At 44.6% G+C, this 14,441-nt stretch overlaps 1 long non-coding RNA gene across 1 annotated transcript in view; it reads left to right on the top strand.

Moving 5' to 3' along the window:
• The window catches only part of LOC137334410 (uncharacterized), a 91,289-nt gene that overhangs the window by 56,916 nt on the left and 19,932 nt on the right, over positions 1-14,441 (top strand). The gene's annotated exons all lie outside the window — the stretch shown is intronic.

Raw genomic sequence — 14,441 nt, 5'->3', positions numbered from 1 at the left:
TAAGGTTAAGTTAATTTTACATTTCTAATACACAAAAAATTAAATGCCTCAACTATCACAGTAAGGTACATTGCACCTTTAATTATTGGCCTGCCGGCTTTAAGTAGGGATGTGACCTCCGGGTTTCTGTTGCATGTGCGCATCCAAATGCACCTGGGTTAAACCCAGAACTTTGGAGCCAGGATGCAGTCGCACTCCAAAAATCAACTATTTTTACTACCAACCTGCCCCCAGCCCACCCGTTCTTGGGGGTTAAAATTACCACAATGTGTCTAAAAACATATATAAGATGAGGATTAAATCGTATGTTTTAGAACGTTTTCGGAGCGAGGCTGGACATGCTCAAGTAATATCAAGGACCTTCGAGACGTGTAACTCGAAACCTTGTATGGTGATAAACTTTGCAAGGTTGTATTTGAATATCTTGTCAGTATACTTAATTGTACTCTTGAATTTTAACATCTTCGCTACGTATTATAACTTCTTAACAAAACACCTCGGAGTCTCTTTGAATAAAGACTGAACCAGTAAAATAGATAACTCACATATATGTTTTGTGCCAAGGGTTTGGGGATCATTAAATCTCTTGCTGACTAATATAGTAGTTTGTTCAGCCAAGAGCTTGTGCCAATCACTGTACTGCAGAAAAACCAATCAAATGTGACAGCTCAGCGATCAAGGTTAAAATTTTGTTGCATAAAGTTACAAAATTGCAATATCAATCTCTTTGTGAACTTAATGATTTATTTCTGTTTCAATTCAAATGTGTGATATGCAGCGATTTGGGACAGCAATGTGATCTTTTTAGTTGTGATGACTTATTATTGTGATAATGTATAGCAACTACTGGAAATAAATCCCAAATAAATACTAATTAAAATATTATTAACCATCCTGATTAAAATAAGTTTTATTTTTTTCTCCTATATTCAGTAATAAGAGAGGCCAAGCAGATAAGCAGCTGCTGATGGTGTCAGCCTTGGCTCAGAGAGAGCACTCTTGTCTCTGAGTCAGAAAGTCATGGGTTCAAGTCCCATTCCAGAGACTTGAGCACATAATCTAGTCTGACACTTCAGTGTAGTAGTGAGGAAGTGTTGCCGTCTTGCGGATAAGATGTTAAACTGAGGCCCTGCCTGCCCTCTCAGGTGGATGTAAAAGATGTGCACTATTCGAAGAAGAGCAGGAGAGTTCTCCCTGGTGTCCTGGCCAACATTTATTCCTCAACCAACATCACGAAAACAGACAATCTCATTGCTATTTGTGGGACCTCGCTGCGTGCAAATTGGCTGCTGCGCTTCCCTACAGTACATCAATGACAACACTTCAAAAATACTTCATTGGCTGTGGAGCACTTTGGGATGTCCTGAGTTTGTGAAAGGCGCTATATAAATGCAAGTTCTTTCTTTCTTCTGATGCCTTTCTGAGATGGCTACTAAATGTGCCAGAGGGACTGGGTTGGTTTTACTTCATATCTTCTTTCTTTGCTCTTTTCACTGCTTCTCCTGATAGTCCCTCTGAGGTCGGATTCTCAATATGGCAAATTGTGGATACCACTCACTGTAAGGTACACTAATACTGCAATGCACTGCATAACTAGCCCATGAATTTAAGGTTGGTATGGTTACCTAATGTGTTGGAGCACCAAAGGGACAGAGTGTTGGGACACACATTAAGTTTTCCTAGAGAGTACTAAGTTCATCTTAGTAGCTGTGTTACCTTAGTAGAGGCCAAATGCTTCCCTATAAGGGGAGAGGAGGGAGAGTCAATTGTAGGTCTCCTGTAGTCTGGTTCATGACCGTATTTGTGGAGAAAAATAGGTAAAGTACCTTTTGAATTTTACTTTAATTCTGAAGTCTAATAATATATTTGTGAGTTAATATTCTTCTGTTCCACTTAGATGTAGCTTGTGTCAATTTTTTTTTTACTACTTATTTTTCTGTCTGTCCTTTCTGTCTCTTTCATGGAAGTAATTAATTTTTATTAACTTTTGTTAGAGAATTTTAAAGAGTTCTTTGTGTGATGATTAAAGGAATAAATGATTTCATATTTCCTTTTATGATGGACTGACATAAACTTATATCAGTATGCAAGGAAAATGTTTTAATTCTCAAGACACAGACAGAAATTAAACTGGATATTCATTGAAAAATCATGGATACTTTCACCAAAGCATTCATGCTGTGTTAGTGAAAAGGTTACTAATACATCAATGTCAACTGGACATTTATGTTTCGAGGCATATTACACAGTACTGCATTTCTCCAGACAGCTATCATAAAAGTATTTGCCATGAATTATTCCATATTTTAAAAACTACTGAAGGGGAATGACTTCACAAAATGGAAATGCCCAGTTAATGAAATAAACAGAAAAGACTAGGTTCAACGTCTCAATAAAATGAGCAGAGAGAGGACACTGAGTGGGATCAAAGAGATTAAAATGGGGATCAAAAATACCATCAAGGTTTATAATAGGCTTTTGAAGTAACTCAATGGTGAGGTGGAGTAATTTAGGGCAAAGGTTCCAGAGGGGAGTAATGTAGCCACTGAAAGATCAGCCACCGATGGTAGACTGGAGGAACAAACAGTGAGCCAGAGTCAGAGGAGCAGAGGGTGCATGCTGAGATGTATGATTGGAGATCACATAGCTGAGAAGGGATAAGGCTGTGGAGGCATTTGTAAACATGCACAAAAATCATCATTCGCTCACTGAAATATTGGCCCCGATATTTATGGGGAGGCAAGGGAGGAGCGGGGAAGCATGCTTGTCCAGGAGCGCAGGCCCTCATTGTCATTTCTTTACTCCATTCCCCGCCCAGCAGCCAGCCAGATTGACAGATTGACAGGCTGCAGGGTGAGAAAGCCAGCGGTAGAAGGCCGCAGCGGGGGGCTGTTGGGGATGTAAAAATGGTGGAAGGCACGTACACGGTGGGTTGGGGTCGGGTTATGCAATGTCAAATTTTTAACACTTCCCCCCCCAACCCTCTCCACATTTCCACAGATTCGTTTTGAATTTACCTCAACACAGAAAACACAATTAGGAACATTCACGTATGAAATTTCACATAATATGCATGATTGCTTTATGATAAGTGGAATAAACTGGATATTACACTATGGGTCAATTCACGTTCCGTTTACAATTAAAGTTGCGCTTTTTAAAATTTCAGTGCAGATGATTGCAAGCATGGAAGGAATTTTAATTTAATACATTCCCCATTCCCCATGTGAGCTACCTATTGTCTTTTTTCCCTGAGCACAATTCCCTGCCTTCTCGAAAATGCCTTTAGTGGGAGACCAACAACATGTGAAATTCAAAGATCTGCTTTTTTTGGTTCATGGTGGAAATAAATGACTGCCTCATGACACAACATACAAAGCTGGGATAGGACAGATTCTCTATTAGATTTAGTATTTAACTGCCCATCAAACTTCATGGAGGTCCATGAGCAGTTGGATCCCAGTGATCACTGTGCAGCTAGGTCTGTTATTGTAATAAAGATTACAGCTAAAAATGACAATACGGAGGTGCAGGACTTTAGAAAACTTAGGGACAAAAGAACAGACTTCCGATTCAAATGGGAAGTGAAACTAGAAAATATCACAACATAAGAAAAATGGAATGTTTTTGCATCAAGGGATAAAGAAAGGAAGTGTGAGGCTAATCGTGCAGTGCATCAGGTGAAGGTGACCAGTATTATTGGGCACTGAGGCCTGAAACCTGCTCTGTGCTCATAATACATTCAGGAAGCACCAGGCATGGATTAAGCGCATTCAAAATGTCAACGAGCTTAATATCTCATTATGTGGTCTCAACACCAGAAAGGTTGCTCAATGCCTCCATAAAACAGTTGTAAACAATTTTACAACACCAAGTTATAGTCCAGCAATTACCTGAGGAAGGAGGAAGCCTCCGAAAGCTTGTGAATTTAAAATAAAATTGCTGGACTATAACTTGGTGTTGTAAAATTGTTTACAATTGTCAACCCCAGTCCATCACCGGCATCTCCACTCCATAAAACAGATGCTGGATAGCACTCCCAAAATCAACCATGTCAAGTCCTCTTTCTTAAAGGGGAATCTGATTGTTACGTCTAACAGGTACCTATGTTTGTATCTAGTAATTTCTCAGTTTTGCTGTTTTTTTTTGCTTTCACTATTGAAGCAATACACACTTTCTCAAATATGCAGCCCATCTCCTAACTGCGGGTGTTTGTGAAGAGAACTGCAATTGTACTGAGCCTACGTTTCACCTATGGATATCCTACTGGGCATGCCCCTCTATCTGCAGATTGTGGAGGTAGAAGAGGAGAATCAGTGGAGGAATGCAAGGGCAATGCATTTGCACCTTAGACTTTCAAGAAGGAACTGTCCATACGATACCTGTGTATTGAGGTATTTGTACCTGCACATGTCTGAGAAGATCTTAATGCAGAGAATATGATTCACCAGGAAAGCCAAAACAGAATTGTGTGATTTTACTGTAGCCAGACCTTGAAACCACTTCAAGAAAAGGAATCTGTCAGTAACTGGCAAGGTGACCACTATCCTGAATCTTCATGCACCTTGATCAATCTGAGCAGCAACAACAGTTCCAATCTGTAATTCTGAACTGCATATTGAAGGTAACAAACATGTTGCTTGCCTGGGACAGAAGTTTCCCCATGGATGGCGGCTTCCATCCACTGAAGTCCTAGTTCATAGCCCCTTTGACTAGACCCGAAAAGAGATGCAATAGGTTACTCACAGTTACCTCTTGGTACATAAACTATCGGGATCGGGAAACCAAGGCTTAGATTACCCTCAGCTTTACATCAAGACCCATGAATACCACAGCATTTCTCCCAACTACCTTATTCCAAACAATTACTTCCTCCAAGCATTCACTAGAGAAGACATGAATAACATGTCCTTCCCAAAAAGAGAGTACCAAGACAAAATTCAGGACTTCGACATAAATTAGATGGAAGTTCTATAGAAGCTGAAAGGGCTTAAAACAAATATATCCACTGAGATAGATGGTATTTATCCCAGAGTGTTGAGAAAGGCTAGCAAGGAGATTTGTGAAGCACTGACAATCATTGACAGACTCAATGGAGAGTGGAGAAGTACCAGTAGATTGAAAACAGGCTATTGTGATGCCCTTATTCAAAAAGGATGACAAAACAAACTCAGGCAACTAAAGGCCCTATAATTTTACTTCAATTCTGAGTTAAGTAATGGAATAGATTATCAGGATTTTTTTTTTATTCGTTCATGGGATGTGGGCGTTGCTGGCGAGGCCGGCATTTATTGCCCATCCTTAATTGCCCTTGAGAAGGTGGTGGTGAGCGGCATTCTTGAACCGCTGCAGTCCGTGTGGTGAAGGTTCTCCCACAGTGCTGTTAGGAAGAGAGTTCCAGGGTTTTGACCCAGCGACGATGAAGGAACGGCGATATATTTCCAAGTTGGGATGGTGTGTGACTTGGAGGGGAATGTGCAGGTGGTGTTGTTCCCATGTACCTGCTGCTCTTGTCCTGCTAGGTGGTAGAGGTCGCGGGTTTGGGAGGTGCTGTCGAAGAAGCCTTGGCGAGTTGCTGCCGTGAATCCTGTGGATGGCACACACTGCAGCCACTGTGCGCCGGTGGTGAAGGGAGTGAATGTTTAGGGTGGTGGATGGGGTGCCAATCAAGCGGGCTGCTTTGTCCTGGATGGTGTCGAGCTTCTTGAGTGTTGTTGGCGCTGCACTCATCCAGGCAAGTGGAGAGTATTCCATCACACTATTGACTTGTGCCTTGTAGATGGTGGAAAGGCTTTGGGGAGTCAGGAGGTGAGTCACTCGCCGCAGAATACCCAGCCTCTGACCTGCTCTTGTAGCCGCAGTATTTATATGACTGGTCCAGTTAAGTTTCTGGTCAACGGTGACCCCCAATGGTGATGGTGGGGGATTTGGCGATGGTAAAACCGTTGAATGTCAAGGGGAGGTGGTTAGACTCTCTCTTGTTGGAGATGGTCATTACCTGGCACTTGTCTGGCGCAAATGTTACTTGCCACTCATGAGCCCAAGCCTGGATTATCTGTACAACAAAAAACTAGTAAACAGCAGTTAACCTGGGGAAGGTCCTGCCTGAATAACTTCCTTGATTTCTTTGAAGAAGTGACAACCCAAGTTGACTGTGATGAACCCTATGATGTCGTGTTCCTAGACTTCCAAAATGTATTTGATAAAGTTCCACAGGAAAGGTTACTGATTAAGCTCAAAACTATGGGATTCAGGGCAAAATTTGGGAATAAATAGAAAATTGACTGAAATGTAAGCAACAATGGGTACAGGTTAGAGAGGTAATGTCGGAGTGAGGGGATAGACTGAGTGGGGTTCCCAGGGCTCAGTGTTGGAACACTGCAGTTTCTGAGTTACATCAATAATTTGGGTTCAGAAACTCAATCAGATTGGTCAAATTTGCAGATGATACCCAACTCGAGACAGTGGACTCGAAGGAGGCAGGCGGGAAATGACTGAATGATCTAAACAAAATATTCGAGTGGGCTGAACAACTTAGATGAAATTTAATGCAGACAAGTATGAAGCATTGCACATATAAAGGAAAAATGGGCGACACATGTATTCCATGAATGGTGTTGAAATAGCTAAGGAAGAAGTTCAGAGAGACCTAGAAGTCTTAGTAGACTTAATGCTCAACATGTCCGAACAATGCAGAGCAGCAATCAACAAAGCCAATAGAATGTTGAACTACACAACCAAAACAGTAGAATACAAGTCAGAAGAAGTTGTGATCAAACCGTACAGTGCTGTAGTCAGACCACACCTATCGTACTGTGTCCAGTTCTGGTTGCCTAGAAACAAGGGAGGCATGCAAGCGCTGAAGGCAGTACAGAGAAGAAATACGAGGCTGATCCTTAATGTCAGGGTCTGTGTACGTGGAAAGACTGGAGAGACTTTGGCTTTTCATCCTGTAAAGGAGATGATCTTATAGAGCTCAGTATGATTGTCAACGGTATGGAAAAGGTTAATCGTGAATACTATTATAAAATAATTGTAAACAATTTTACAACACCAAGTTATAGTCCAGCAATTTTATTTTAAATTATAAAATAAGCAGTTGTAGTAGGATACGGGGACACAGGTTTCAAACTTGTAAAAGATAAATTAGAACTGATATCAGGAAGTTCTTCATACAGAGACTTGGAATGGACTTCTGGGCAGAATGGTAGAGGTGAAAAATCTGGAGTCTTTTAAGAAACAATTAGATGCAAAAATGGGGGTGTGTGGGGGAGTGTAGGGTTGTTCTGGATGGATGAGTTGCATAGAAATTACAATCCGGAAACAGGCCTTTCGACCCAATCAGTCCGTGTCAATATTTACTCTCCACATTAGCAAATAGTTCTAATCACATTTACCCACCATGTTCCCTTATCGCTCAACCTCTTTTCCTTGATCCACCTATCCAATCTAATCTTGAATGTTGACATTATTTTTTGCCTCAACCACCAACCCTGGAAGTGAATTCCACAGCCTCACAACTCTGTGCGAAGTTTCTTCTGCCTTCAGTTCTAAATCTCTTACATTTAATCTTGTATCTATGGCACCTCTTTCTTGAGCCCTCACATATTGGAAAGAGTCAGCTTCTAGCTACCCCGTCCCATCCTGACATCATTTTAAACACTTCCATTATATTGTCCTGCAATCTGCATTGTTCTAAGAAAAAAGGACTTAATTTTTCATGTCTTTCTTTGTATTTGTATTCTCTCATACCAGGCTACATCTTCGTGAATCCCTCTTTCAAGCTTCAATAATCTTCTTATAGTGTTGAGCCCAATACTGCACCCAGTACTTCAACTGAGGTCTTACTGAGGTTTTATGTAGGCTCATCATTACCTCTTGGTTTATATATTGTATACCCCTTGTGATAAAACCTAGAATTCCATTAGCTTTTTTACAACCTGAGGTGCTGCCTTTAATACGAACATACGAACATATGAATTAAGAGTAGGAGTAGGCCATTCGGCCCCTCGAGCCTACTCTGCCATTTGATAAGATCATGGCTGATCTGATTGTGACCTCAATCCTAGTTTCCTGTCTACCTACTATAACCTTTGACTCCCTTGTTAATCAGGAATCTATCTAACTCAGCCTTAAAAATATTCAATGACCCTGCCTCCACCGCTCTCTGGGGAAGGGAGTTCTACAGACTCATGACCATCTGAGAGAAAAAATTGCTCCTCATCTCCGTCTTAAATGGGAGACCCCTTATTTTTAAACTGTGTCCCCTAGTTCTGGTCTCTCCCACAAGGGGAAACATCCTCTCAGCATCTACCCCTTCTAGTCCCCTCAGGATCTTATATGTTTCAATAAGATTACCTCTCATTCTTCTAAACTCCAGTGTATACTGGCCCAACTTGTCCAACCTTTCCTCATAAGATAACCCCCTCATCCCAGGAATCAGTCGAGTGAACCTTCTCTGAACTGCCTCCAAAGCAATTATGTCCTTTCTTAGATAAGGAAACCAAAACTACACACAGTATTCTGGATGTGGTCTCACCAATGCCCTGTACAACTGTAGCAAAACATCTCTACTTTTATATTCCATTCCCCTTGCAATAAATGACAACATTCCATTTGCCTTCCTAATCACTTGCTGTACCTGCATACTAACTTTTTGTGATTCATGTACTAGGACACCCAGATCCCTCTGTACCTCAGAGTTCTGCAATCTCTCTCCATTTAAATAATATACTGCTTTTCTATTCCTCCTGCCAAAGCGGACAAGTTCACATTTTCCCACATTATACTCCATCTGCCAAATTTTTGCCCACTCACTTAACCTATCTATATCCCTTTGCAGACTCCTTCTGTCCTCTTCACAACTTACTTTCCTACCTACCTTTGTGTCATCAGCAAACTTAGCAACCATACATTCGGTCCCTTTATCCAAGTCATTGATATAGATTGTAAATAGTTGAGGCCCAAGCACTGATTCCTGTGGCACTCCACTCGTTACATTTTGCCAACCTGAAAATGATCCATTTATGCCTACTCTCTGTTTCCTGTTAGCTAACCAATCCTTTATCCATGCTAATATGTTACCCCCTACACCATGAGCTTTTATTTTGTGTAGTAGCCTTTGATGTGGCACCTTGCAGTATGAACCTGTACCCCCAAATCTACTTCAATTCAGAATATAATTACTGCTGTTTCTTTTTATCAAAATGCATCATCTCACGTTAACATTGAATTCCATCTACCACTTTATGGACCCTTCTCCATTTTTATCAATTATCCCTTTGCAGCTTCCTTTTGGTATTAACTATGCCTCCTTATCGTCTACACAGACTGCAGCGGTTCAAGAAGACGGCTCACCACCACCTTCTCAAGGGCAATTAGGGATGGGCAATAAATGCCGGCCTCGCCAGCGACGCCCACATCCCACGAACGAATAAAAAAAATTTTTTTTGACACAACTCATTCTAGGCCTATATGCAAATCATTGATCTAGTGATGGATGTGAATGGCCTTCCTCATTTGTAGTATCCTGTGACACAAGGTACCAGGTTGCCAGCTAACCAAAATGTTATTCACCCTAACGATGTGTGGTGCAGATGTGTTGATTGTGTTTTCTCTCTGCTTCCCCTTTATGTCAGCATGTGGTATGTCGTCTACCTCCTAACCACGTACTCCTCCTATGTGTTTCCCTAATGGGAAGAACAAGTGGAACGATAGGCTGCTGTGAGCCAGTGGCTATCAACATCTACAAGCGGATGGGGGAGAGGGAAGAAATCAATAATTGGCGACCCATTTCCTTGCTAAATGTTGACTACAAGATTTTGTGTAAGGCCATCGCCAACAGGCTCAAGTCTGCTCTGGAGCGAGTGATCCACCTGGATCAGACCTGTACTGTACCCGGCATCAAGATCTCTGATAGCCTTGCGCTGCTCAGGGATACGATCGCCTACATGCAGGACAGGGGGAGTAAAGACCAGCCTCATCAGCCTGGACCAGGAGAAGGCCTCTGGCAGAATATTCCACACGCACATGATGGCTGTGTTCTCCAAAATGGGTTTTGGGGAGGGAATCCGCGATTGGATCCGACTGCTCCATGCGGACATCCGTAGCGCAGTCCTAATCAACGGGTGGGAGTCAGAGAGCTTTCCGATCAGATCTGGAGTCAGGCAGGACTGTCCTCTCTCCGCGGTCTTGTTCGCATGTTGTATCAAACCATTTGCTGCATCCATCAGAAAGGACGCAGGTATCAGGAGTGATGATCCTAGGCGCCAGAGACTCTCAGGTTAAGGCCTCCCTGTACATGGTCGACGTCACCGTCTTCTGCTCCGATCAGCAGTCGGTCCACACACTGATGGGCATCTGCGACCGTTTCGAGCTGGCCTCGGGGGCCATAGTGAACTGAAATAAAAGTGAGGCCATGTTCTTTGGCAGGTGGGAGACCCGGTCCTTTGTCCCCTTCACTGTCAGGTCCGACTACCTGAAAGTGCTGGGGATCTGGTTTGCGGGGCCCCTGGCCTGCACAAAGAACTGGGAGGAACGGATTGCCAAGGCCAAACAAAAGCTTGGTATGTGGGTGGGGCGATCTCTCTCCATAACCGGCAGGAACCTGATGATAAAGTGTGAGGTACTCACAGTGTTGCTCTATGTGGCCAGGGTCTGGCCCATTCCCCACAACTCCGCCGTCACAACCACCCGAGCTATCTTCCACTTTGTCTAGAGGTTCAAGGCAGAACGTGTCCGCAGGACCACCATGTACAAACCCCCGACAAAGGGAGGAAGAGCCGCTCTGATCCTGATGGCCGTCTTTGTGTGTGGCTGCCTCGGGATATGTGTAGAGCCCCAGTACGCAAGTGTCAAGTGTTACTACATGCTGAGTTTCTACCTGTCCAACACACTGAGAAGGCTGGGTCTGGCCATGCTGGTCCAGCTGGATCGTTCCCCACCTGTCCCAGGTGGAGAAGTTCCTGAGGGGGAACCCCTATGACCACAAGGCTGTCAGACAGTGGTCGACATGAAACGTTCTAAGAGTTCTGCAAGGAATGGAGAGGGTGGACTCGATTGGTTTCTTCTCTGACCAGACAGTCGATGCCATTTAGCAGAACGTCTTGTCGAAGGAACTGACCAACAGGCGCTTGGATGTGGCCTGGATGGTGGTGAGAAAGGTCCTCCCATTGTTGTCCTTCCAACCCGCACTGAACCTCAGCACCACCGCGAGATGTGCTCGAGGCTGTGGCGGGGAGGAGACCGTCTCCCACCTCCTGATGGGCTTCCCCTTTGCGCAGAGGGTGTGGAGAGAGATGTGTTGGTATCTGTCCTGGTTCATCCCAAACATTTCGGTAACACAGGACGCTGTGCTCTACGGGCTGCTTCCCGGGACGCACACCGAGACAGTTATCACCTGCGGCTGGAAGACCATCAACTCAGTGAAGGAGTCCCTTTGGTCCGCCCGAGACCTGCGGGTCTTCCAGCTGAAAGAGCTGTCCATGACCGAGTGTTGCCGACTGGCACATTTGAAGGTCCAGGAGTACGTGCTGTGGGACGCTCTAAAGCAAGGTGCAACCTACGCAAAGGCTCTTTGGGGAAAGATCACTGTGTAAGGCCACTCCACCTTGTATTGTACAGAATATATTAGAAAATACGTACTGTATTTTAAAATTGTAACAATTAGATCACAGTGTATATGATATGCACTGTATTGCTTTGAACTGCTGTGCTGCATTTTGTGCCCTTTATTTGAACTGTGTGTAAACCGTGTGTATCTTTAAATTTTATGGAATAAAATATATTTTGAAATAAAATAAAGCCAGTAGCTACCTCCACAGATGGAGGTGGTCCACTACTTCTTTCTCGTGGGTTAGTAGTTAGCCCCGAGCTACCAATTGACATTTGTGGGTAAACCCCCTGAGGTGGCAATCCCTAAGTAGCTGAAGAAACACACAAACTGCCAGCAGATTGCAGCTCCTCCTGTTCCAGTTGCAGTGTCTCTCCTTATTCCTGCTGTGTGCTTTACCAAGTTCTCCCTCTCACAATCACTAACTTATGGCCATAAAGTAGCTGTATCTGTGCTGGTGCTTGCTACTGTGAGAATGGGTGGCGCCATGATGAAAGAGCAGCAGGGGAATGGCAGAAGCTGAGGGCACATGAGGTCCTGCAATATACTGATATATGAATTTTTAGGAACAAGAAAAGGTCATTAGTCCCAATAAGCCCAGCCCTTTTTGAAAGATCAATCCCAGCTGCTCATTTTCTCACCATATCCCTTATTCCCTCTTTCCGGAATGTATAATTGCCTTTTGAGCCGCTTTAAATTGCCTACTTTAATGGCAATCTCTGATAACTTATTTGGCAAGTCTATTTTCCTGTTTCCTTGTTATGCAATAAACCAGGTTGAAGTGTGATTTTACACTTGACTCACAGCCTACTTGCATATTGATATAGTTTCCAACCTCAGAGCAACTTTATGTGCCCTAAACTTGAACTGTAATATTTCCGATATGAGATTTCTACTTCATGAAAAACACTTCTAATGTCAACTTAGTTCCCTTTTGTAGTGCAGTGCTATGTTGCTGTTTGGTTTCCGATTATAATTGCAGCAATTTTGGTTTCCATTGTACTGCATTGCTTATCAGAGAAGTATCTTGTGTGAATTAACACATTGAGATAAAGGACACAATGGACATAGTAATTTGTGAGCCAAATAGGAACATTATAATGAAATATTGCTTCAATTTCTGGTTGCTGAAGCTTTGAAATTATAGTCTACTGGTTTGAAACTGCTAGAGTGAAGAAGATGATTTTTTCCCCCAGGGAGTAATGGTTATGTGCAACAGAATCACGGCAAAAACAGTTGATACTTTGTTAACTAATTCCTTCAAAAGGTAGCTGGATAAATACATGACTGAAAATGGGGATGATGGCTGTAGATATAGACAGAGTATCAAATACTTCACTAGACACAATGGGGGGAGTTTTAACCCCTCCCCCCAAATGGGCGGGAGAGAGTCGGGGGGGAGGGGGCTAAAGTAGTAAAAATGTGAAACCCGGCCCCAACCCACCGCGAATATGCCTACTTCCAGTTTAACCGCAGGGGGGTTTGGGGGCGTCCGAGTAACCCGCTCTGGAGAAGCGGATTAGTGATTCGAATATTTAAACGAGGCTCCGTTCCTCAGATTTTGGGAGCATTTGGATTTATCGGCTGCGGGCTGGGTTTCCTAAGGGTCAGGAAACCTGGCAGCTGAAGGGAGGCGAGAACTGCCAGATCCTGCAGGTAAGTACGTTTCCAGCACTGGCTTGTTGGCCAGGAGGAGCAGGAGTCCTTCCCCCCGGCCCCTCAAGCAAACCTTCTATCACAATCCTCCTTCCCCCGAGATTGGCCGACCCCCCCGCGCGATCTTCAGACTCCCCATACCTCCCCCCGCCCACGATTTGTCCCCCCGTGATCTGTCCCCCGTGATCTCTCCCCCTCATGATCTCTCCCCCTCACGAACTCTCCCCTCACGAACTCTCCCCCGCGATCTCTCCCCCTCACGATCTCCCCCCTCACGAACTCTCCCCTCATGAACTCTCTCCCCACGATTTCTTCCCCTACGATCTCTCCCCCAACAATCTCTTCCCCCCTGTTCTCCCCCCACAATTTCTCCCCGATCTCTCCCCCTCGATATCTCCTCCCGCGATCTCTCTCCCTCCGTGATCTCTTCCCCCCACTATCTCTCCCCCCATAATCTCTGCCCCACGATCTCTCCTCCACATGATCTCTCACCCCACGATCTCTCCCCACCGATCCCCCTCCCATGATTTCGCCCCCCGATCTCTCTCCCCGATCTCTCTCCCCGATCTCTCCCCCGCGATCTCTCCCCCACACGATCTCTCGTGCCCCACGATATCTCCCCACAACCTTCCCCTCATGATTTCGCCCCCCCGATCTCTCCCCTGATCTCTTCCCCCCAAGATCTCTCCCCCACATTCTCTCCCCCCACGATCTCTCCCCCACAATCTCTCCCCCCACGATCTCTCTCCCCCATGATCTCTCCCCCCTACGATCTCTCCCCCCACGATCTCCCCCCACCCCGTGATCTCTCCCACCCTCTCGTGCTGCCACGCTCCAAGCTCCCTCCCACCCCCCCACCCCGATCTTCTCGATTGCCAGGGACTATCCCCAAGGGTCCCCGGCTGCTGCTTTCTACTTCAGGCTTTCCCACCTGGCAGCCGGCGGATCTTCAATCTGGCCGGCTGCCAGGCGAGAAATGGAGTAAAAAAGTTTTAATGAGGTCCTGCCGTTAAATTTGGGAGATCTCCGCCTTCCTGGCATTTCCGGGTTTCCTGGCCACTGGCATAAGAACATAAGAACATAAGAACATAAGAAATTGGAGCAGGAGTAGGCCAATCGGCCCCTCGAGCCTGCTCCGCCATTCAATAAGATCATGGCTGATCTGATCCCAACC

This window comes from Heptranchias perlo, chromosome 2 (assembly GCF_035084215.1).
Source record: "Heptranchias perlo isolate sHepPer1 chromosome 2, sHepPer1.hap1, whole genome shotgun sequence".
NCBI lineage: Eukaryota > Metazoa > Chordata > Chondrichthyes > Hexanchiformes > Hexanchidae > Heptranchias > Heptranchias perlo.
The sequence above is the reverse complement of the archived record's forward strand: the minus strand, read 5'-3'. Positions and strand labels throughout refer to the sequence as shown.